General features: G+C 45.4%; 1 protein-coding gene across 2 annotated transcripts in view; it reads left to right on the top strand.

The window, feature by feature from the left end:
* SYT9 (synaptotagmin 9) overlaps positions 1 to 24,790 on the top strand; it is a 409,891-nt gene that overhangs the window by 382,327 nt on the left and 2,774 nt on the right. The gene's annotated exons all lie outside the window — the stretch shown is intronic.

Below are 24,790 nucleotides of genomic sequence, written 5' to 3'. Positions count from 1 at the left end.
AGATTTTAACTATCCCCCCATACACCACACATGCATAGCTCTTACCTTTTATTCTTTTCTTAGCTAACAACCAGTCAGATTCTCTTCTGGGCCTATGGTCACAAGACTATGAAAATTCCTCTGCCCCTAATCTGTGACACAAGGCTAATTAGCCTGAATTTTGGGGCCCAGATCGCCTGAGGAACAGCTTGTCGGGAAGCATGGAGCCTCGCTGACAAAAACGTGCCTGAATCAAGGGAGGCTGTGGCTTCCCCACGTGGCCCAGGTATCTGAGTGAGAGGGCTCCAGATGGAGCCTCTGTTCAGATGGATGGGGCCTTTGCCTCTGAGCCCCTCCGCACCAGAGCAAGTGTCAGTGAGAGACGTGGGACAGATGGGGCTGTCCTGAGAACAGCAGCTACACAGTGACCATCAGACAGACCACAGAACAGGCCAGGGCAAGCTGGAGGCCCAGCAAAATCCAGCCACATCAAGTTGGAATTAAACAACAGTATTTTTAAATCCCTCCCTGTGCACTGCTCGGCTGGGCTGACTGCCCCGAGTGTTTGTGTCTCTGTGCCCTGGAGGAGAGCAGTTTCAGTGGGGTGATGGTATCTGGTGGCTTCCTGACTGGAAAGAGAGAGGGAGCAGGGAATTGCAGAGTGAGAAGCTCGAGTTAGTGAATATGGGTCACTCTAGGAAGTTGACAGGGAAGGCAAGACCTAGGCCAGTACCTAGAAAAGGATTGTGGGAGAAGAATTTTACTTTGCAGAAGCAAGAAATGTGAGCACTTCAATAGGCTGAGGAAAGGCTGATGGGGAAGGAAAGGCTGAAGACACAGGAGAGAGAGAATAATTGGTGTGTGGACGTTGACTGGAGCCACGTGGCCCAGCTCTTCTCAGAGCCCGCAGCAGTCCCACCGTGGTACCATTGTACCTCCATGGCGTCATTCCACAGGCAAGGTTAGGAAGTACCTTGTGCTGCTCTCAATACGAGGGCAGAGGCCCCGCCATTTATGCAGTACCCTGCCACCTCCCCCAACTACTAGAACCAAGGCCCAGCCGATTACCTGCTTCCTGCCTCCGAGTCTTTTGGTGTCCAGGTTCCTCTGCATCGTCAGTCCACACTCTGGTATTCCAGAAGCAGTTCTGCCCTCTTCCCACCAACTCAGCCTTGAAAGGGCCTCTTTCCTCACCTCGGTACTGCAGAGCCTTTTACAACATCAGACTCTATTTTCAGTCTTCCATCAACTTCTATCAGATTGTCTGGAAAGACCCAGCCACTCCCTCACACCCTGCTCTGCACTTTGTCCCTCTCAGCTCAGAGCCCCACCCTCTGTCCTCTCCTGCACCTGCCACGCTCTGCCCCCTGACACCTGGATGCCACACTTCTCTTCCGACTTCACCTCTGATTTCACATTGGCCCTTGACACAGAAGCTTCTTGCTGCTAATCCCTCTCCTCCCAGGTCTAATTCACAGCCCCCACCTCCATTCACTTCCAGTAAGTCCAACTGTGAGCATTCTTTGAGCATTTATTCTGATTCTAAAGGGCCCAATGCTGATGCAAGAAGCTACCTCTCACCACTAAAGCAACCACTCACTGCACTCTTTTGGCTTCAATCAGACAAACCCCAAGATATTCAAAAGGATGAAGCGGCCTTTAAAAATGTTGCTAAAAACCTAGTTTAATGGAGACAGTTTCAGGGAAGAATGGAAGAAATGATATAAATTAGGATCATAGAAGCTAGTAGGGGCCCAGAGATAGACACACAAGTGAGAAGAGAGGAGGAAGTCGCTGAAACCACTGTAGTTTCGTGACCTTCACCTAGAATGTGAACGTGAACCTTCTAGGAAACCCAAGACTTTTTGTTTCAGGAAACAAGGAAAAGGAGGCTGAGGAGCCAGTGCAGAAGCCAAGATGGACTGATAAAAAAGATGAGCATGGCCTAATCTCACATGGTCCAGGTTAATGCCAGTGGGACAGCCAGTGCTTAGGGACAGGGAACCATTCTTGCAAAGGCTACCAGGGATCCTTTCGTGGGACTGGACCCCAGGCAAACCACAGGAATCACACTCATGAACACAAGTCAACAGACTGGCTAGACTGAAGGTAGGGGCTAGACTGAAGGCTGGAGAGGCTGAGCAGAGAAGCAGGGAACCTGAGGATCAGACTTCCACAAATTGGAGGTCAGGAGCAAGGAAAACATTCCTCAAACCCACAGCTGTCTTTCACGAGTAAAAGGACTGGGATTATGTGGCTCAAACAAGTCCAACACTGAGTTTGAACCACTTTTTTCTGAGAACCCATTTCCTCTCCCCTAGCAATACCACTGTAGCCTTCCAGGTAAGACTGTGAGACTGTGGCCCCACCCACCAAATTTTTTGCCACAACAACTCTGGACTCCACCATTTGCCCTCCTGGAAGCAGATCATTTTCTAGCCAATTCCAAAAGGCTGCAGCCAATACAGTTGCCACAGGACGGCACATCAAATCTGGACCTCAAAGCTTGTCCAACCAGTAGTTCCCACTGAGAAGCTTTTCAGGTAAAAGATGGTCTTGGCAGGTCTCTGACAGCCTCCTCCCCACCACCACCTGCCACCTGCCACACCACTGCACCTGTTGGCAACACTATGCTCTTCAGTGAAAATGACTGAGATAAGGAAATTTTCTTCTAAGACCCCAAACTCTTCCACTTCCCATACATGTGATGGGTGATAACTCCCCTCCACATCTCTGGGTTTCTCATGGCCCTCTCCTGCGACCTATCTTCCTAAGCCCAATCCAGAACAGAAGGTAGTCCAGGCTTCACTTTCAAGACACTTATAATTTCAGGAACCTAAGAGTCAGAGACCCAAGGGCATGATTGGAACTCCCAGGGGCACTTGGTCCAGGGCTTGTGCTACCCATGCTGTACCTCTGGATCACCTCATGTGGAACCCTAGGGTTTTAGCTTCTATCTCCACACACTTCTATCCCCTGCACTGGGCACTATGTCTCTGACTCCCCTACTCAAATCGATCTCCCTCCTTTATGACACTGGACCTCACTGGACTCCTGTCAGTCATTTTCTCGAATCCTGATACTCTCAATGTCCCAAAATATTCTCCTGGGTACTGAGACCCTTGCCCCCCGGTGCCAAGTTTCTATCTCCCAAAGAGCAAGTAGTGCTTTCCTAGGGCCCCTTTCATCACTTGTGCTACCCTTTGCTGCCCTCCGCTGGCCATTGACATCACCGCAGGTGAGCCTTCAGGGCTCTGAGGAGTTCACTCATGGGTTGACGTTAACACTCAGTTCAGCCAGCCCATCTGTACCACACAGTGTGCAAACATTGAGGATTCAGTGATAAAAACACACGTGTGTGCCTTCCAGGAGTACACATAAGAGTGAGGACAAAGAGGGAGAGGGAGAGAGAATGGAGATGAGAATGGAAGTGAGTGAATTCTAGTGCATGCCCTCTGGAAGCCTGGATTTGCTCATCATTCTGCAGACTTCACTGCCTAACGTCTTTGCCAGAAAAATGGTCTTGGAGCTGAGCACTCGTTCCCCTTCAGGGGCAGAGCTGGAGCTCCTAGACCTCCTTCTCGTCAATGAAGTATGCTAGTTCACATCAGCCTTCCTCCTCCCTAGCATGTTAGGACTGGTTTTCATTTGTAAACCAAATATTTCTGAACAGGTGCCAAGCATCCTCCAGGCACTGGACATACAAAAAGGAGATGATGTCCACTCCCCCATGGAATTTACAGACTGGCTAAGGAGAGGGGCATGAATAAACAATTAGTTTAATAACAGGGTAAGTGTTACCGGTGTTGTTTTGATTTATTCATACCTAGAAAGATTTCTGCACAGCAAGGATAGGATCGTGGGACCCAGATTTTAGGGGTAGAAGGAATGAACCACAGAGGAATGCAGAGTATGCATGTGGTAGGCCACTCATGAAGTGTAGAGTGCATGAAAGGCTGCAAATCAGAGAAGTCCCCTAGGACCAAGGCCAGTGTCTCCAGACAGTGTGGCCTGAAGTTGCCAGTTCAAACTGTGTGCTCTCCTCACCTGTAGCATGCCGTCTTCATCCTGAAACTACCTTCTACCCGGCCATCTCCCCTCACATGCAGATCCTGAAGTCTCAGATAGTACTGTTGGTGGGTCCCAAGTCAAGTCTAGGGCAGCTGAAGAGCCCCTGTCCAGTACTGTCCACTGCAATCATCAGCGTGTACCCAATCCTTTCCATAGTACCTGGCACACAGGAGGAGGTCCAGAATGCTGTGGGGTATTGTTGAATGAACACATGAAGTTTGCATAATTACTCAGGCAGGAGCTTAGGTTCTGCGAAGAATCTGGCCATGGTTGAGGTCTTTGGATCAGTGGAGGCAGCCATCACTCCAGCAAACTGTAACCGGAAGTGGATGTAGAACCTTACTTGACCTTGTTGCCACCAACAGAGTGTAGCCTCTCGGTTATAGGGATAACACCACTGCTGGGCCGATTAGGATTCCATCAGCCTTGAGCTGAGGGGTCAGAGAGCCCCTCTTCATTCAGCCTGATCCTGAGGTGAAGGATCAGTGTGAGCTGACCTCTCAGAAACCTTCCTGAGAAAGGGCAGGAGGAAGGATTTCCAGCAGCAAGGGAAAGAGGCCAGAGCAGTGTGCGGTGACAATGAGGGGCAGGAACGCATACATCTTGAGTTCTGCGAGAATGTCTTCCCTGAGCTTTGAAGGCTGTGCCCCCTCCTCGGCAGGTCCCTGTGGTCCTCTGAGCTGGTAGTGACCAAGTTTTCTCGAAGATCCAGCAGGGGCTGCAACACATTCTGCTTAGAACTACAGCTGGCTTGTAATTTTGGCCTCAGTCAGTAATTACAGCTGCCGGGGCTCCTTGGAGAGATAATTACAGAAAGGATCCAGCACATTCATTTTATCTACACACTTAACCATCAATTAAATCATTACCATCTAATCCTATTTCAGAGTCTAGAAATGTTCTGTGAATATATAATTTTGAAGGCATTGAAGTTTGTTTTCAGATGGTTTTAAGTGAAAAATTGCCCAATTTCCATAGCCAGCAGGATGCTTACCCTATGAAGGCACAGCATCTCCTGTCTTGTGGTCACTGCTTCCCTGGAAGCCTGCACCAGAGCAGGAAGGGCCAAGCATGAACCGGTTGGCAGGCAGGAGCCCAGACTTTGCCTTTGATCTCCCAAGGAGGTCACATCTCCCATAGAGGGATTAGCACTGAGATTTTGGCTGGGTGTAGTCAGGAGGGTGGCTTGTTTTGCCAAGAAACTTCCAGGAGGGTCCTCCCCTGTGGGGATTCTACAGAGGCCCTAGGGCTCCCACCCACTAACTCAGAGCCAGAGAGGAAGCCTCTTCCCTTCAGAACCCAAGAAAAAGGGTGATATTTCGAAGCACAGGCCCCAGTGTCAAACCTATTTGGTTCAAGTTGTGGTTCTATCATGTCTGAGTTGTGTGCCCTTGAGCAAGTTTCTGAATTTCTGTAGACTTCAGATTACTCAGCTCTTGAACAACACAATTGATCCTACCTAGTAGAACTGCTATGAGGCTTAAAAGAGGAGATGAATGTAGCATAGCTGGCACTTAGTGGGTGATGGTCAATTTTAATGCTCAAGGTTGTTTAGTTCATAGTAGGTCCAGGGGAAGGAGAAGAGAAAGGAGAATCAAAGTGTCCAAAAATGTGCTTCTGCAAGATCCCAGGGCATCTGGAAGCCGTGGAGCTGTGGGCTGATACTGCCCTGGGAGCCATGCCCCAGGCTTTACTGTCCAGCCCTGGACGTCATAGCCACTGCCCTGTCAGACCTTGACCTCTGTCGGGAGTGGCTTGCCCAGGAGCCCTTGACTGCAGACCCACCCTGTATTCCCTTCTTCCCTGATTTTATCTCCCTCAGCTTCTGACCTCCCTGGCTGCCTTTTTCAGGTTAGAACCCAAATTCCTTGGAGTGTACACCGTGTTCCCAGCCATCCCTCTCTGAAGTCCTGACCCATTTCTGCCTCTTGATAGTTTATGCCACAGTCACACCACACAAGCCACATCTAGGACCCTGACAACACTATGCTCTGTGACTTCTCTTTATTTTTAAGATTTAGTTGTTTATTTGAAAGAATTACAGAGAGGGAAAGAGAGAGAGAGAGATAATCTTCCAGCTGCTGATTCAGGCTGAATCCAGGAGCCAGGAGCTTCTTCTGAGTCTCCATGTGGGTGCATGAGCCCAGGCACCTGGGCCATCTTCTGCTGCCTTCCCAGGTACATTGGCAGGGAGCTGGATCGGAAGTGCAGCAGCGGGGTCTCTAACGGGAGCCCGTATGGGATGCCACAGTCACAGGCAGTGGCTTCATCTGCTACACCCAATGCCAGCCCCCATGTCACTGTGCTTCTGCCCCTGTTGCTGCTCCCTGTGCCTCAGCCTCCTCGTTCTTTCCCAGAGCCACCCTCTATTTCCCTCTGTGACACTCCAGTGAGCATTAACCCCCCATGGGTGGGTGCTCAGTGCCAGCTGAATGAGAAAAAGGGAGAGAAGGAGGGCCAGCTTCCCACGTGCACAGCATGAAGTGTGTGAAGCCCTTTCCCAGCTCAGGTCGAGAGCCTTCGCTGGCCATATTGCAGGTTTCAGAGGAGGCACGGGTAAACTTCCATGCACTGAAAGGCTGCACGGAAAAGACTCTCACAGACAACATCACATGTTTAGCCTAACTTCAGGAGCCCTCCCTTTCTGGAAGGGTTTTAAGAAAAGCTTTTAAGGACCTCAGTGCTGGACTGCTGGGCTTCGGGTCCAGTGGATTCACATTTCAAGGTGACTTAGTGACTGTGTGTGTGAGACCAAGAAGGCGAGGGAAGGTCGGAGGGGCAGAGGGCTGGCCTCCAGAGGGCTTCGGAACCATCTGCTTTCCTCTCACACTACTCCTGAAGCAGCCTTTACACTGGGGGAGGGGGAGGCCCTAGTCAGGTGCTGGGACCTGGATTGAGGCTTGGGAGGAAACGTCATTGCCTTTGATGGCGCCTGCTCAATGGGCGGTGTATAGAGACAGCGCATGTGCAGATCTGGTCTGCTCCGCTCAGGTCTCCAACTCCCAGCTGCGAATGCCACTGGCGGAAGAACAAGGAACCAGCACCTCCCACTCTAAGGAAGAAAGTGTCCACCATGAGTGTGTCACTTTGACCAGACAACAGTGCCGTAGGGAGGAGACAGACAGGGTCCTCTAGGGGTTTCTTGAGGAGGTGGAAAGGCAAAGAGGCAGCCGCATCCCACCCCCTGAGTTGTACAAAATGCAGGGGATTAAATGACCCTTTCCTGAAAGGACTGCAGGCAGAGAGTTGTGGCCTCAAGGAAGAACCAGGGTTTGATGAAGGTGAGGAAGTGCGTAGAATGTTTTAATAAAGGGTTAAGGGTGCAGGGGAGTCAGCTGATGGTGGATTGAGAGCCCCAAAAGGAGGCTGGAGGCAGTGGGAAATGGGGGTTGCTCTGGAGAAGGGGAAGTAGAGGGCAGGATGTGGGTGGCAGCGGGCAGAGGAGCAGTGACAGCACAGGGGGTGCCGGAAGCAAGGGAGCAAGGCCTGACAGCTTTGCTCTCCAGGGACAAAGTCTGCTTCGCGTGGAGGAAGCAAGGTGAGCCCAGGCTGCACTAGGGTTAGGAAGATAAAGCCACAGCCATCCGCTGAACAGCTGCTCCCAGAGCTGTTTGAGAAAGCACCTGGGCCGTCTCTCACCATTCGTTCATCCATCACCCTGTGTTTATGAGCACTGTGCTCCTGGTCTTCTACCACCTTGCCTGCTTGCCCAATCACCTGCGCCCATCCTCATCCTGCCTTTTCCCCAGTGCTGGTTATTGTCCTCCTGACAAGCAGGCATGCCTTGCCTGTAATACAATACCTCAGAATAATGTAATGTCACTTTAAAAAAAAAAGATTTATTCATTTACTTGAAAGGCAGAGTTACAGAGAAGCAGAGGCAGAGACAGAGAGAAGTATCCATCTGCTGGTTCACTCCCCAAATGGCTTTCACAGCTAGAGCTGGGCTGATCCAAAGCCAGGAGCCAGGAGCTTCCTCCGGGTATCCCACATGGGTGCAGGGGCCCAAGGACCTGAGGCATCTTCTACTCCCAGACCACAGCAGAGAGCTGGATCAGAAGTAGAGCAGCCAGACTCTAACTGGTGCCCATATAGGATCCCAGCAGGGCAATCAGCGGCTTTACTTCTACACCACAGCGTCACTTTTCTCCATCAAATGCCTGCTCTGTCCAGGGTACTCTGCTAAGAGCTGTACGTGCATCATCTCCTATGTACATGCATAACCTCACTCTCTGAGGTAAACAGTCCTCTCTTCCCCAGTGAAAACAAACTGAGACTTAACTTACTCAACATCGTGAGGCACAAAAGTAGAATAGCTAATGTATTGAGTCGATTCTATTATTTGCTCACTGTTCCATGACTCTCCACACTTGTTTTAAGGATTTGTTTGTTTTGAGAGAGAGAGAGAGAGAGAGAGAGAGAGAGCTTCCATCTGCTGGTTCACTCCCCAGATGGCCACAATGGCCAGGGCCTGGCCAGGCCAAAGCCAGGATCCAGGAGCTTCATCCAGGTCTCCTACATGGGTGGCAGTGACCCAAGTACTTGGACCATCTTCCGTCGCTTTTCCCAGGCCATTAGCAGAAAGCTGGATCAGAAATGGAGCAGCTGGGACACACTAGCACCCATGTGGGATGTCGGCACTGCTGACAGCCGCTTTACCTGCTATGCCACAGCGCCAGCCCCGACTCCACACACTTGACACGATCTTGCCCTCCAGTGACTTTGCCTCAGCCCAGTAAGATATGGGTGGGGTGATGGCGAGCCAGTTCCAAGCAAACCCTCCAAGAAGCATCGCATGGTTCTGCTCACCTCCTTGAGCTTTGGGCATCTGTCCTGGGAACAGCATGCCCTGGGTAACAGGGCTCCTCCAGCCCAGTCCTCAGTGAGAAGATGCGGAAGCAGACCTCTGCTGCAACCAGCCCACAAACCATGAGCAACAAGTTAGTGTTTGTTGTTGTAAGTGACAAAGATCTGGGGGTTGTTTGTTATTGTGGCCAGAGCTGACTAATGCGGATTTGAACTGCCATCTCTCCAGTTCCTTATGGTGACTTTACACTCACAGTGTTCTGGCACTCCAGCATTTCTAGGGCATGGCTCCCAAGCTGCTTCAGATTGAATCCATATGTGGACTTCTCGCCACCCCTTCAGGAAGGCTCTCTGTCTCTTCATCACTTTATCCTCAAGAGGAATACCACAGCCTGTAGATGTTCCAGTTGTATTTTTTCTTTTCATCCTCTGGCCCTCTCTCTGGAACAATTTTTGCACATGGCTACCCATCTCAGCAAACCTCTCCACTCCGGGAAGCTTTGAAAATGACACTGCTATGGCAGTTAGTGTACAACCAGTTTCTTATGTGGCCAGTTGAGGGACCCCTTAGCTCCATGGGTTCTTAAAGATTTTTGTCTCTGACTTTAGTACTCAGCTCACGCAGCAAGGAAAACTACAACAGCACCTGAGAATTTTCAGGGAAACTTATTTCCATTCTGCTGGCACCACTCACTATCCTTCATGACTTTACAGTCTGCTGGTTTACTTTCAGGTGTTTTGCTTCTGCTGTGTCTTCCCCTCCTGATCATCTCTGTCAACATAACCATAATTTCCAAGCCCTGTAGGACATGCAGTAAACAATATGCAGTAAAATTAACTAAAATCCCTTTGTTTTTAAAACTGTAAAAGCTAATGGAATATTCTTTTTTCAATTGCAATTGTTATGTTCTGAGTTTTTCCACAACTAAGTTTTCAAGTGTTGTATTCTGATAAGACTGAACTTTGCAGTTGCAAAAATGTGATTTCTCCAAAACAGAGCATGATTTTCTGTATGTATCTTAGCTTGAGAAGCCCTGAAATGAAAGCATGAGTTTGCTGATGTAGCGCTCCTCTGTCCCTTTCTGACAAAAGAACCCCATTTTCCTTGAGGACTCCCCCACATTTCCCCTCTGTCTATATGGCTTACATACAGGGAACCATACCCTCAGGTCCAGGAGTGACTCCATGTTCCCCAGGCAGGGTCAGAGATTGGTCCGGGTTAGGCAGTGACCCAGCTTAGGGCCAGGACTGTTTTTAGAACTATTAGGAAGAGTCATACCTTTCCACTGGCCTTGGTGCTGTAAGGGTGTAAATGTGGAGTTGCTAGCTGCTGTCTTACCATCCTGTCAGCAGGTGACCCACCCCAGAATGGAGTGAAACAAAAGAAAGTGAATTTGAGAGGTGGAGAATGTGATAATGAGTCCTGACAACATTGCTTGGACATCTGGATCCAGCATTGCCTGAAGCTGTCACTTGCAAGGGATTAGCATGCACGCCATGACCAACAAAAATCTAACACAGTTCTTGGGCAGAATTCGAACTCTGGGGAGAGTGATAGCTACAAAATTGTTACTCATAAGCAAAAGCAGAAAAGAATATACGATATTCCCAGTTCTTTTTTTAAATATTTATTTATTTATTTATTTGAAAGTCAGAGTTACATAGAGAGAGAAAGAGAGAAAGAGGTCTTCCATCCACTGGTTCATTCCCCAATTGGCCGCAACAGCCGCAGCTGTGCCAATCCAAAACCAGGAACCAGGAGTTTCTTCCAGGTCTTCCTATGCAGGTGCAGGGGCCCAAGCACTTGGCCCTCTTCTGCTGCTTTCCCAGGCTATATAAGAGAGCTGGATAGGAAGAGGAGCAGCCAGGACTCGAACTGGTGCCCATATGGGATGCTGACACTGAAAGTGGTGGCTTTACCAGCCATGAGTGAGACATCAAGGATCAAGGATCACTAAGTAACTAAGTATAAAAAAACTAACAGCATTACAGTTTTTTAAAAAAAACTTTTAAGAAACTTTAATAACAGATTAAAGTCAAATATGAAATAAATCCAAGCGTATAATGACTTAAAGCAATTAACACCTAGAAAATCTACCTGCCAGTACTGCTGTCTGTGGCTGTGTTGGCTCCAAGGTCTCAGCTAAGATTGCCCTTCCTCGTGGGCACAGACCAAACCCTGTGATAGCAGACCAACTGCTAGGCACCCCATGGGCAGTCCACCTTCAAAACTGAAGGCCTCTTCGCCCCTGGCTCTGTTACTCATAGTTCTGCTCACACTGAAGAGCTGATGCCCACCTGTGCCCACTGCTTCTCTCCCACGGGTTGCAGGTACTCAGGTTGTACCAGTCTCAAAGTCGGTCTTCTCCCACCCCCTTGTGTGGTATCTTCAATGGCTATTCTCAAGAAGCTGTCCTTGTTGGGGGAGTGTGGCTTCCACAGTCCCAGTGACCTCCCAGGAGCCTCCTCTTGTTGGTCCTGCTGTGTCCACTGAGATGGCTCTAAACATCTCACACCCCAGCGTGCTTCTTTGTCTTTACTGCTTGCTTTCTTAGTCCATCTTCTACTTCTATGACTGAATACCACCGAGTGAGCGATTTGTAAGGAAAAGAAATTGATTTCCGACAGTTCTGGGAGTCTAAGAGAAGTTGCATCTTCTGAATCTTCTGAGTGTCTTCCTGTTTGTGGGGAAGCTGCAGATTCCCGAGGCAGCACGGGATGTCACATGGAGGACAGATCAAGCTGGCCAGAAGCAGCTCACTTTTTTTTTTTAAGATTTTTTTTCACTTATCTGAGAGGTAGAGTTACAGATAGTGAGAGGGAGAGACAGAGAGAAAGGTCTTCCGTCCACTGGTTCACTCCCCAAATGGCCGCATCGGCCAGAGCTGTGCTGATCCAGAGCCAGGAGCCAGGAGCCAGGAGCTTCTTCCTGGTCTCCCATATGGGTGCAGGGGCCCAAGGACTTGGGCCATCTTCTACTGCTTTCCCAGGCCACAGCAGACAGCTGGATGGAAAGAGGAGCAGCCAGGACTACAACTGGTACCCATATGGGAGGATCAACCCACTGCACCACAGCACCGGCCCCGAGGCAGCTCACTTTTATAACAAAGCCATTCCCACAGTAACCCATTAGTCAGTGCACCCATGAATGGATTAATTTGTTCATGAGAGTAGAGCCCCTAGGATCTAATCACCTCCTAAAAGCCCTACCTCTCAAATACCCATTAACATACAGTCACATATGTTACATGTATGTTATTGTCATTTATATTTATGTTATATGTATTGTTTTGGTCAAATATGTTATTGGCATATATGTTATATTGTAGAGTCTGAATTTCCCAATCAATGCACAAGGCACAGTCATGGATGCAAAAGCAGAGGTGTATTTGTTACCAGCTGGCTTGGACCCCCTACCCACACACAACTGGTTAGCAAAAGGCCCCCTCATTTGCATAAGAGAGGTTTTTATAGCCTCACACTTACAAGGGTGCAGGTCATCTCCTAGGTAAGTTACCTTCTTACTCTCTATATGGCAAGGTATTGGGACCTAACATGTTCATTGTTTCATTTAAACGTAAAGACTATATACATTATGTGGCGGGAAGGCCACACAAAGGAGATGGCACAGGGAGGCACTGGCGGGAAGCATTGGGCCATAAATTTCAGGGGAGCTGGTGGGGAGCAGAAGGTCATAAATTCCAGGGGAGGTTAATTTCTTTGTTCTCAAGGACCCGGCCTGCCTCCTTCATAGCCCAAGATGAGACCTATACAGCAGGCAGGCAAGCAAGCAAAACTGGCATTTAGCAAGCTAGGGACTCCAATCCCTACAAGATGTATGTATATGCGGGACAAGTTTTGGAGAAGATCTTCAAATCAGAGCACTTGCCTTACCCACAGAGCTAGTCCATACAGTGGAGCATAAATCCCAACCAACACAGCCAGTAGACCCCAAACTGAAGAGCTGGGCTGACCCTCAACTAACCAGATGCCCAGAGCACATTGACTGAAGACAGTTATACCCTGAGTCAAGTAGTTTGCTTTGGACTTCTGAGATGAGAAAACCCAACCAAATTGCTTTAAAGAACGAATGAATGCCTTTTGTAACTCAAAAGATGAGAAGGCCAGGGGCTAACAGTGTGATTAGTAACTCTGCTTTAAGTCTCTGCGGTTCCCTTGGGTTTGGTGCAGAAAGGCTGGACCATCTAAGCAGCCATCACAACTGATTAGGGAAATAGTGAGGAATCCACTGATCCATCTTAGAATCACCAAAAATAGGACAACCAGACATAATGGGCCTCTTGCTTTAACCAACACTTCACCCTAGGAAATATTCTTCCAAAAGGTTTAAATCTCAGTCACATCAGGCCTCCTGATCTACCTGCATATTTAAAGTAAATATGGGGACAAAGAACACATTAAATCATGTGTAAGAATGTAGCCAAACTGTGAATGTGGGGAATTCTACAGAGTAGATGCCATGAAGGTTTTCCAGAAGCTGGAAAGCTGTTTGGAAATTGAGACAAGAGACATGTTAGCTATGTTCAATGTCCAACCCAAACTTAAAAGATACTTTTGAGACAACTGGGCAGTTTGAACTCAAATTAGATGTTGGTCAAGAATTGTGAATTTTGCTAGGGGCAATAATTGTTTTATGGTTACTTATTTCAAAGTCTTTTTCTATTAGAGATTCATTGGTACATATTAATAGATTAAGTGATACAATGTCTGGAATTTGAAAATATTCCAACATGAAAAAATATTAAATTGGGACCGACATTGTGGCATAACAGATAAAGCAGCCACCTGTGGCACCAGTATCCCACATTAGCACCAGTTTGACACCTGACTACTCCACTTCCAATCCAGCTCCCTTCCACTACACCTGGGAAAGCAGTGGAAGATGGGCTCCTGCACTCACGTGGGAGACCCAAAAGACGCTCCAGGTTCCCGGTTTCAGCCTGGCATAGCCCTGGACTTTGCAGCCATCTGGAGAGGGAACCAGCCTTTGAAAGATATTTCTCCTATTCCCTCTCCCTCTCTGTAATGCTTCCTTTCAAATAAATAAAGATAAATCTTAAATACTAAATTGACTTTTCAAAATAAGTTATGTTCAACCTATTAGGTGTGTTTTTTCCATACAACTATATTCCGAATGCTGAAACTAATTCTGAGATCTCTTCCCAAATTGAGAAAAACGTATCTATAAACCAGACTTAGAAAATGAAAAGGGAATGTGAAGTGCCTTGGGTTGGTGGGTGTGTGCGGCCTGCTGCTTGAGGCCTTCACGTGACTGATGTTCTTGCACTTGTGATATCGTAATAGGCTACAGATTCTCCAGCTGCCTTCCTTCTTTGCCCTCTGTAAACTCTGGGTAACAATAACCATCCCCGGGGTCGTGTCTGCTGAAGCAGGCTTTGCTCTCCAGCCAAGTGAAGCTAATCCCAGCAGGTGCCCAAGAAGGAGGACACCCAGTGTCTGTTGTGTCTTCCTCAGGTAGTCTTCAGATGTGATTTCGACAACCCCTCAGTCATTGCTCTCTCTTCTTATGAAGACTTCAAATTTGACCACATCTTTGCCTTTCACAGGCTCTCACCTGGCCATACCTATGCCCAGTCCCTAAGTCAGTTTGCTAACTTGTATGCTTTCTCCTGATCCTTCCTGGAGCACTTTTCCTCTACTTTCTCATGATGTAAATCCTGCAATATCTTCAAGGTACAGTGTAAGCCTCACCTCCTCTGCAAAGTTCAAAGTTTCCAGTGAAACACAGCCAGCTCAGAGCAGTGTCTTCCCATAGTACATTACTTGTGACTCACCCTTGACCTCTGCCACCTCTGGTTTTTGTTTTATGATTAGGTTCACCTGTCTTCCCTCTTAACTGTGAACGCTTTGGGGTCTTGAAACATAATTCTAATGCTGGTGACTGAGCCTTTACTCTGGTTCATGCAGAAATTTCCAGTATATGATAGTCACTAGGCAGGAGGGAGCTGGTCAGTGTGAGAGTGCCCAAGAGAAGAATAAGACAAGATACCTTCTGCTTTCAATGGGTCAAATCACCCAGAGAAGAGAAGCAACACACCCATGTATGCAGCAAGCTGGGTGCACCTCCCTCCAGTGTCTCCCTAGTGAATGAGAGCTAGAGAACTTGAGTCTTGCTTGTCAGCCAGAAATTGCCCATCATCTATAAGTAGCAGTGGTAGGCATTCCACAGATAAAATCAGGTTCACAAGTGAACAGACCAAAGGTCCATTTTATTATGCATTGAAATTCAAGGTCAACTGAGGATTGAGGGATGCGGTAGATACAGTAATTCTTCAATTATATTTATATTTTGGACTCTGTTGTTTTTTCAGGGCTCCATTTGTTCCTATTCAGTAAAAACTCTGCTCTGTTGTGGAACCAGTCACATAGGTCTCTCAAGTGCTAACCAACTACTTCCTTCTCTTCCTCACTTCCACAGGGCCAAGGTGAATGGGGCCTATCAAGTCAAGAGGGGTGCTCCAGATGTTGCCATGGAGCCACTCAACATTGTCTTCCTTGCTGTGCCATGTGATCTTAATACTGTTTCCAAGGTCCTGGTCCTAAAATACAAATCTGACATATTCTTACCTTACTAAAATCTTTGAATAACTGCCTTTTTATCCTGAACAAGATAAAGACTGAGTTCCCTACCTTGGGGCCAGGCCAAGTTGCTGTTGGTTCACACAATGCATTTTATTCATCCTCATGCCCTTGCCCTTGCCTTAACTTCTTGTGTTGGCCTTTATACCTCTCTTTATCTGAGTAGATCCAGCTCACCTTTGAAGCATCTAATCAGTTGTCATCTTTTTCAGGAAGCATTCTGAATAGCCTCTACTATCAGCTAAATGTTTCTTGTCTGTGCTATCTTCTAGCACCCTGTGCCTACCCCTAATGTAGCACTTGGCGCCACTTGATATTATCTGTGTTCGTGTCATCCCCAGCACATCCAGCTGCTCCTTGAAGAAGGAGACTGTTATTCATCATTGTATAACCAGTAGTACCTGGCAAAATGCCCAGCACAAAGTTAGCATTGAATAAATGCTTGTTGACTAGAATTCCAATTTCTTCTACCTTACAACTTTTGAAATAATTACTGATTTCTTAGACTCTGCATGTAAATTTTTCAAATCTTTAGGCATAGTGGTTCTATTAATGCATAAAACAAACTGAGTTCCACTCTACAAGCCAAAGAAGTTCCTTTTCTTGGCACTAAAGGAACCCTACCTTCTTTCTGGCATAGAATGGCTCAAGCGCTAGACAATACCCATAAAACTTAAGAATGACAATCAAGGTCCAAGTCATCATCTCAGATGAGATTTGCAGCGGCACAAAGGGTCAAACACTTCTCGTAAGAAACCTATCTTCACTTAAAAAATACGTTGGGAGACTCATGACTGTTCGCTCCACAAGGCTCAAGATCCCTGTGTGCTTGGAATCACCATGCTGGCTGCTCTGCTGTCAGGTTATCTCAGCAGTCTTCCAAGATGCCTGTGTGCATTGCATCATTCACTGCACTGTGGCACTCTGCTCAAATAGGGATCAGATTCATTTCCTTTAAAACAATGCTTTTGCAGAAGGAAATCCAGGATTTCAACCATTTATTTATTCAGCAAATATTGATTGAATACCTGCTATGAGTACTGAAGATATATCTGTGTAGGAAAAATAGACACAAAATATTTGCCCTGGTAGTATTTACATTCTAGTGGGAGATGCAGAAAATAAACATTGTAAATGGGCATGTTATATGATATTGAAAGTAATAAGTATGAAAAAGAAAGCAAGTGGGAGGTATTAAATATAGTCTGGTTTGTTTGTTTAAAGGGAGTTAATTTTGGTGGAAGTAATGGTAGGGCTTAAAGAGAATTGAAATATTTGAACAAACACTTGAAAGAGATGACAGAAAAACCATATATATTCATATCAGGCTGAGGGAACAGCCAATGCAAAGGCTTTAAGGAAATCGTACAGAGAATGGTGAGGAAAGCAAGGTAGGGGGTACAGAATAACAAGAATGAGAGCAAGGGAGAGAAAGGAGAAGAGACCAGAAATGTACCAGATAGGCAGCTCCCAGATTACATTGAGCCTGCTAGATATTCATATGTACTGTGGCCCATTCCCTGAGATAAACAGTGATCTTTCAGAAAACGTTCAGAGAGATGTGACATGATGTCAGCTTACACAGGTTCCTCTGCTGTCATGTAGGGACAAGAGTGGAAGTGGGAATACTCATTCAGAGTCTGTAGCCATGATCCAGCTGTAAATAATAGAGGCATAAGCCAGTGTAGAAACAGAAACTGGGGAGAAGTGGTTACATTTTGGGTCTGTTTTTAAGATATTTCCTTCAGCATATGAGGGAGGTAATTGCAAGGTTTTCATCCTGAGCAGCTGGGAGGATGGAGCTGCCATGAAGTGGGCTGAGGGAGATCATGTCCCTGGTGGGGGGCAATCAGAAGTCGGACCTTCTAAGTTTGAAGCACATTTTGGATGTCTATAGGAAAATATCAAGTAGCAGTTAGAAGCAGGAACCTAGAGTTCCAGACAAAGATCAGCTTTAGTTGTAAAGATGGTGGAGTTGTAAATAAAGAGAAAATATCCAAAGACTAAGAACTAGGACATCCCAACATTTAAAAGCTGGACAAAGAGGAGAAACTAACAGAGACTGAGAAAAAGAAAGTCACTGACATTGTAAGAAAACCAAGGGAGTCTGGTGTCCTGGAAGGCAAATATATATATATATATATACACACACACACATACACACACATATATATTTCCAGGAGGAAGAAATGGCCAGATGTATCAAGATAAAAATAAGACAAAGGTTGATAACTGACATTTATTGGATCAGTGTACTAGATATTGATGATCATGGGAGTATTGAGTTGAATAATGTCCTCCCCAAATTATTATGTACCCAGAACCTCAGAATGTGACCCTATTTGGAAGTAAAATCTTTGCAGATATACTTATTTTAGGTAAAGTCAAACTGGAGGAGGGTAGGGCCTAAATCCAGTGACTAGTGTCCTAGTAGGAAGGCCACCTGTGGATGCAGAAACACAAGAACACCGTGCATGTGGAGGCAGGGATTGGGGTACTGCAGCTACTCATAGAAACCAAGGTTTGTTTGCCAGCAACCAGGAGCCAGGAAGCCGCAGGAAGGATTCTTTCCTAGAGCCTCGAGAGGAAGCCCCTGCTGGTACCTGGTTTCAGACATTCAGCCTCCAGGACTGTGAGAGAATAACATTCTGCTGCTTTAAGCCTTCAGTTTGTCACACTTTGTGATGGAAACCCTAGCAAGCAGTTCGTTCTTCCTCCCTCCCTCCCTCCTTCCCTCTCTCCCTCCCTCCCTCCCTCCCTCCCTCCCTCAATCTTGGGGAAGAAACTCAATTAATACAAGGTGGGGACAAACCCATCAAAAGACCTGATTTATATTTTAATCATTTTACCCAGTCTGGCTTGCACAAGATAAAACAAAGAGCCTTCCGAAGGGTGGGGATACCTAATTTACTTTACAATAGACAGGGAGCTCAGAAGGGTGGAATCGCTGTTTCCTTGCTACTCTCAAGGTAAATCTGGAGATTCCTTAAGGAAGTAGGGCAGGCACTTTAGATCTTGCGAAAGGTAACCTTTTTGGGGGAAGCATTTTGCAACCCACCCTGACTACCTATTAACCCATCTGACTCCTCACTATACCCCCCAGAAGAATAGACGCTATAAGCACAATTTAACATTTCTTTACCTCTATTACCTCATCTGTAAAATGGGAATAGTAATAGTACTTACCTCAGAGAATTAGGATGAACAGTAAATTAATGGCTACGGATGTACAAATGCTATATAAACTATTATAATAATTATAAAGCTAATCACTTTTACTCATTTTTGTTGTTTGCTTAATTCTCAATTGGCTCATTAATTTGATAGATTAAATTTTCCTAAAGTTCTAAACATGCATTTATCTAATTTATCTAATTCTCTAAGCATTTTCAAATAAAATTTTAAAATCTTATAAATCTAGCAAATAAAATTTTTCTAAATATGTAAGTATTAGTTAATCAATTGATTAGCTAAATTTCTTTGCACATTTCAAACTAAAACTATACATTTATATGTAAATATAAATGTAAATATACCGGGGCTGGTGCTGTGGCTTAGCAGGTTAAGCTGCTGTCTGTAGTGACAGCATCCCATATGGGTACCAGTTCAAGTCCTGGCTGCTCCACTTCCCATCCCACTCCCTGCTGATGTGCCTGGGAAAGCAGCAGAAGATGGCCCAAGTACTTGGGCCCCTGCACCTGTGTGGGAGACCCAGAAGAAGCTCCTGGCTTCAGATCAGCCCAGGTCCAGCTGTTGAAACCATCTGGGGAGTGAACCAGTGGATGGAAGATCTCTCTCTCTCTCTCTCTGACTTTCCCTCTCTCTCTCTGTAACTCTGTCTTTCAAATTAATTAATTAATTAAAAAGAAAAATAGTTTAAAAATGTAAGTATACCAAACACTAAACATCTAACATAGTAGGTTTTAAACAGGATTGTTCTGAAGCCTGACAACTCTTATAATGCTAATAATAAATAAAATCTGACACATTTAGATTAAATTATCTTAAGTATTTCAAAACCTTAAAAAATCAGCTTAGGGGTGGGTGTGGTGGTGCAGAGGATTAAGTTGCTGCTCTGCTGTTGGCATCTCATATCAGAGTTGCCAGCATCTCATGTCAGAGTGCTGGTTCAAGTCCCGGTTGCTCTACTTCCAATCCAGCTTTCTGCTAATGTGCCTAGGAAAACAGCAGATGATAGCTCAAGTAAGTGGGCCACTGCCACCCACATGGGAAGCCAGGGTGAGTTTCTGGCTCCTGGCTCCCTAACTTGTGGGCATTTGAGAAGTGAATCAGTGAATAGAATCAACATTCATTCATTCATTCATTCTCTCTCTCTCTCTCTCTCTGTCTCAAATAAATAAATCTTTTTAAAAAATGAACTTTATAAATGTAGTATAGTGGACTTCTCCAAGCATTTAAATGTTTGCCATACATTTAACTAGTTCAATTGACCTAAGAATATTCATTAAAATAATAAATCTGGTAATTTCCTAATATTTAAATTGCTAAGTGTTTATCTTAGAAACACAAGCAAAGCATAAATAAAACTGAGCCGTGATAACAAAATATACATTGCACTTGAATAAATAGAAGTATAACTTACACAAAAGCAACATTATTTGATCATTTATATTTCTTACTATTCTCTTCTGATGTCACAGAATTACTTTTCCAGTAACTGTCACAGGAACAGAATTCTCAGTTTGGGTACCCAGTTGCAATAGACATTCAGATATCTGAGTCCCAAATTAGAAAAGTGGAAGCTGTGCACCAATACAGAACAGGGCATGGGTTGCCTCCCAGGGGAATTTTTCTAGAGCCATGAATTAAGAAGGCCAAGTCCCTTCTAAATTGGCTTAGTTGGCCACCAGGTGCTGTATTACCAATCAGTAGTTTAAAGACCCAGGATTTTTAAATGGAATTTTGTTTCACAAACCAGTGCATCTCTTGTATCCTAGGAATCTCAACTTTTACCTTTACTCAATTTTTTTATTGTAATAACTTTTCTCCTCTTATTCCATAGTTTGGCTAGATGGAATTTTGTGTGCACACGCACACACACACACACACACAGCAGTTACAGTCATAGCTTCCTGCTGACATTTCATTTTATTCTCTTTTTCACCATTCATGATCCTTTCATCATCTGTTGATCACTGTGAGCTCTTTAAGAGTAGAGTGTTCATTGTTCATCTTTGTGTCCTTAGTACTAAATGCAGATGTCTACTGTACAATAGATGTTGAATTAATGAATAAATGCATGGATATAAATTTGAAGTTACAGATTCCAAATAGCCCCCACTTAACTTCCTTGGGTAGAGTAATTTTTGCCCTACAGTAATACCCCTTTTTGCCTTTTGAATGTGCCTTCACTGATTGCTTCTTGATCACCACTCCTTGTAACAACCTACACATCACACATGCCACCATCTGCCACCTTTACCCTCAAAGTCAACTTAATGACAAATCTTAAGATACTTTCTTTTGAAGTCTGGATTATTCAGAGTTCTCCTCTGGCCTGGGAATTCTTTGTAGAAAGGAGCTGTGGTGGAATTGGCATTTCGAGCACACTAGTTTGCCATCCTGGGCACAGTACTTAAGAGCAGGCATTTGGTTCCATAAAGGCATGGTGGAGGATTCTGGCTAAGTTTATGACTTGGTTTTTTTCAGACTTGGTTATCTCATCAGCAAAAATGGAGTCATAATGTCTGTTAGTTGAAGTAACAAATGAAGTAAGGTGTGCAAATCTCTTAGGTGCTTACAAGTGCTCAACAAGTAGTAGCTACCCAAATGGACTCTTTCATATTCCGCGCTGTTGACTGGCAAGGCGGTTCCATTCACTGCTTTATTTCTTTACAATACTGATTCTAAAGGGAAAAGGCAGATAGAAAGAAAAGAGAATGCTGTCTTTGGGGAAAGGAAGAAGCTAAGCAGATTCTAAGCAGGCAGAGATTTATGTCTCTTAACATGTATTTGCCAAGCTGTGCTAAGCAATAAACAGTCAACAAAATCCCATAATTTTTCATGTTTTTAAATAAAATTTGAGAATATAACAATATGAAGTACCTTTAAAATTGAATCATGTAATAAGAATCACTTCAATTTTTGACAAGCTTCTTAGTCCAAAGCCCTCAAATACTTCCTGCAATTAAAACCCATTTTCAAATTCACAGGGAGATATTATCTAATGCTCCATTCAGTCTTTTCATGTTCTTAATTTAGGGTCAGTTTCAATGGCCTGTCTCACATCAGCTGTCATTTTTTGTGATCGAAATGTCACTTCACATTATAGTTTTCATTAGGACAATTCTCATCCTTGGTTTCAATTCAATTTATTTCAGATCAGATCCCTATGTCTCAGGACAATTGAATTCACTAAAATCCCCTCTGTTCAGATAGGATTGTAACCACTACTTCCTGCTGATGTTTCTGAAGTTCCTGTTAACCTTCTAAATATTAAGCACCTGGGAGGCCACAGAGTCTGATAACAAGGAGTGCTGCTCTGCCCCCGGAGTGTGTCTGGCGCTGGACTGGCTAGGCAAGCATGGTAGCCGCAGTGCTCAACACACTGCTTTCTCTGGTGTTGATGCCACAGAATCTACCACCCCATCCCCATCCCCCAAAAAATCCCTACTGCATCAACCTTTTTCTGTATCTATAGAAGAATCCCATCCCCCCTCAACAAAATCCTGTTGTGTCAGCCCTTTTCTAAACTATAGAGAGATCTTTCTTTATACATCGTTTTCCAAAAGTCTTGAATGAGAAATAGCTCAGCAGATTATAGGAATTGTACACATATTACAATTTTTTAAATATTTATTTTAATTTATTTGAAAGATAGAGTTACAGAGGTAGAGACAGATAGAGAGGTCTTCCATCCGCTGGTTCACTCCCCAGATGGCCACAATGGGCGGAGCCGTGCAGATCCGAAGCCAGGAGCCAGGAGCTTCTTCCAGGTCTCCCACATGGGTGCAGGGGCCTAAGGACTTGGGTCATCTTCCACTGCATTCTCAGGCCACAGCAGAGAGCTGGATTGGAAGAGGAGCAGCCAGGACTAGAACCGGCACCCATATGGGATGCCAGCACTTCAGGCCAGGGCTTTAACCCACTGCGCCACAGCGCTGGCCCCCTTATTGCAATTTTTTAAAAAATTTTTGTTTGGTTGAGTTTTTCCAGTACTTCCTACCCCATTCCTCAAACACACACACGCACACACACGCACACACACACACACACAGAAGGATTCAGGGACAGCACAAGTCATCCATGACCATATTCAAACTTGCCCTTCCTCTGAGACACCTGAACTAGTTTCTTCCATTCTGTGTTGTATGCCTGACTTCCTTTAGAATACTAAATTTGTGTCCAAGAAGCTTCTCTTGGAAGCCCCATGGTAGAGATGACTGACCACTCCTGACCCTTCCACTATGGTTTGGTCCCTGACAGCTAGTATCTGGGAGCATAGTGATATTATGCAGGCAGAGGACAAAAGGACGCTGAGCCTATATAGGATCAGGGCCTAGGAAATTCATGCAGTTGACATTTGTCACCTGAGGAAGAAGACAAGTAGGCCACTGCAGTATTTTCAGCGGCTGAGCTTGACGGTGGATAGTTACATACACAAGGAAATTCACCAAAGGCGCAATGGAGGTCAAATTGCAGCTGTGCTGTGATTTGGCCATTGGCAGCATGGCCTCTGCCAGTGGTATCTCTAGGTATGGAATCTGTTTTTAAAAAATTGGCTGAGGTCCACCTTCTACACAGGCTTCAGAGTCATAACAAAGCAGGTATGGGGTGGTTCTTTAGGCTGGCACTTTGGGAGAGCTGTACCCAAGGAACTGCTCAACTGGAACACTGCAACCTAAACTCATAACAGGAAATAATAAGATTGTACATAGGACTAAAGGGACACAGATACACAGGTCACTAGCCAGAGGAATCCAGAGACGAGCAATAAATAGCTAGGAAGCCTTGGTAAATAGGCTATAGCACCTGCTACATGCTACTGTCTTGAACTAGGTTTTGTAATGACTATTCATCTGACTATATTTAGAGTGTGTGTTTAGAGTGTCTAGAGAGCCAAAGAAGATGGATATATTTTGGTACATCAGATATGTGGTCATGGCCTACAGGGTAAGATTAGGATAATATAATTTTTAAAAAAAGAATAATATAATTCCTAAAGCTTGGAAATTAAAAGTCTTGCATTTAAACCCCAGCTCTGATACTTGGTCACAGTGTGGCTTTGCATAAATCTTTCTACAACTCGTTGTCCTCTAGTGAAGATCCTCATAGTGGGGCAGGCATTTAGCCTAATGGTTAAGGTGCTACTTCAGGTGCCTGTGTCTCTTATCGGAATACCTGGGTTCACTTTATGGTTCTTGCTCTTGATTCCAGCTTCCCGCTAACACAGACCCTAGGAAGCAGCAGTGATGGCTCAAATAATTGAGTTCCTGCCTCTCATGTAGAGACCTGGATTGAGTTCCCAGCTCTCAAGACATTTGAAGAGTGAACCAGTAAATGGGTGCACTCTCACTTTCACACTTTTTTCTTTGTCTCTCTGTCTCCCCCTCTACCTCCCAAATAATAATAAAAAAGCATGCTACAGAACATTAAAACATTGAACCTCATAAGTTCTTTTATGGATTTGTAAAGTTCATATCCTAACACATGACACATGTCAAAAATGACAGAATGTGGCACACGGCCTTTTGGCTAAAGGCAACACAACAGTTTCAGACCACATTTGTTGGTGGCCCTAAGCCTGTTGACAGTTTGCCTTCCCTGGTGAAGAAGAACTCAGGAACTGACAAACTGGGCTTTTAAGTCTGAGTCTCACAAAGAAGGACTCTGGGGCCCAGGGCCTGATGTGGGTGATGGGATAGAAGGTAGAGCCATTTGTAGGACACTGCAGAGTAGCAACTGGTCTGGGAAAACATCCGTACATACTTACCTGCTAGTCTCAGAAACTAATTCTGCTTTTCTCAGGGATATGTATGTGTGTATGCATGTGTGTGTGTGTGTGTGCGTGTGTGCGCACACCCGTGGTCCCTCTTCAGAGCCAAGGGTCGCTGTCAGGCTTGGATTTCCCTCTACAGTGTATGCTCTGGGTTTTATTACTTAAGTTGTAACCTCACATATAAACTTTTGGTGTCTGAAACACAGTCCAAATATTTCAGTTTGAAAATGTTTCCTGCTCTCTCATAGCTTATGTGTAACTTTTTTGTTATCACCATATCCATGGAAATGACTTTGGTTTTCTTCCTCCCTGTGACTGCATTGTTAATGCCCTGTACTTGACTATGCCCTGAGT

The sequence above is a fragment of the Oryctolagus cuniculus genome, chromosome 1 (assembly GCF_964237555.1).
Source record: "Oryctolagus cuniculus chromosome 1, mOryCun1.1, whole genome shotgun sequence".
Lineage (NCBI taxonomy): Eukaryota > Metazoa > Chordata > Mammalia > Lagomorpha > Leporidae > Oryctolagus > Oryctolagus cuniculus.
The sequence above is the reverse complement of the archived record's forward strand: the minus strand, read 5'-3'. Positions and strand labels throughout refer to the sequence as shown.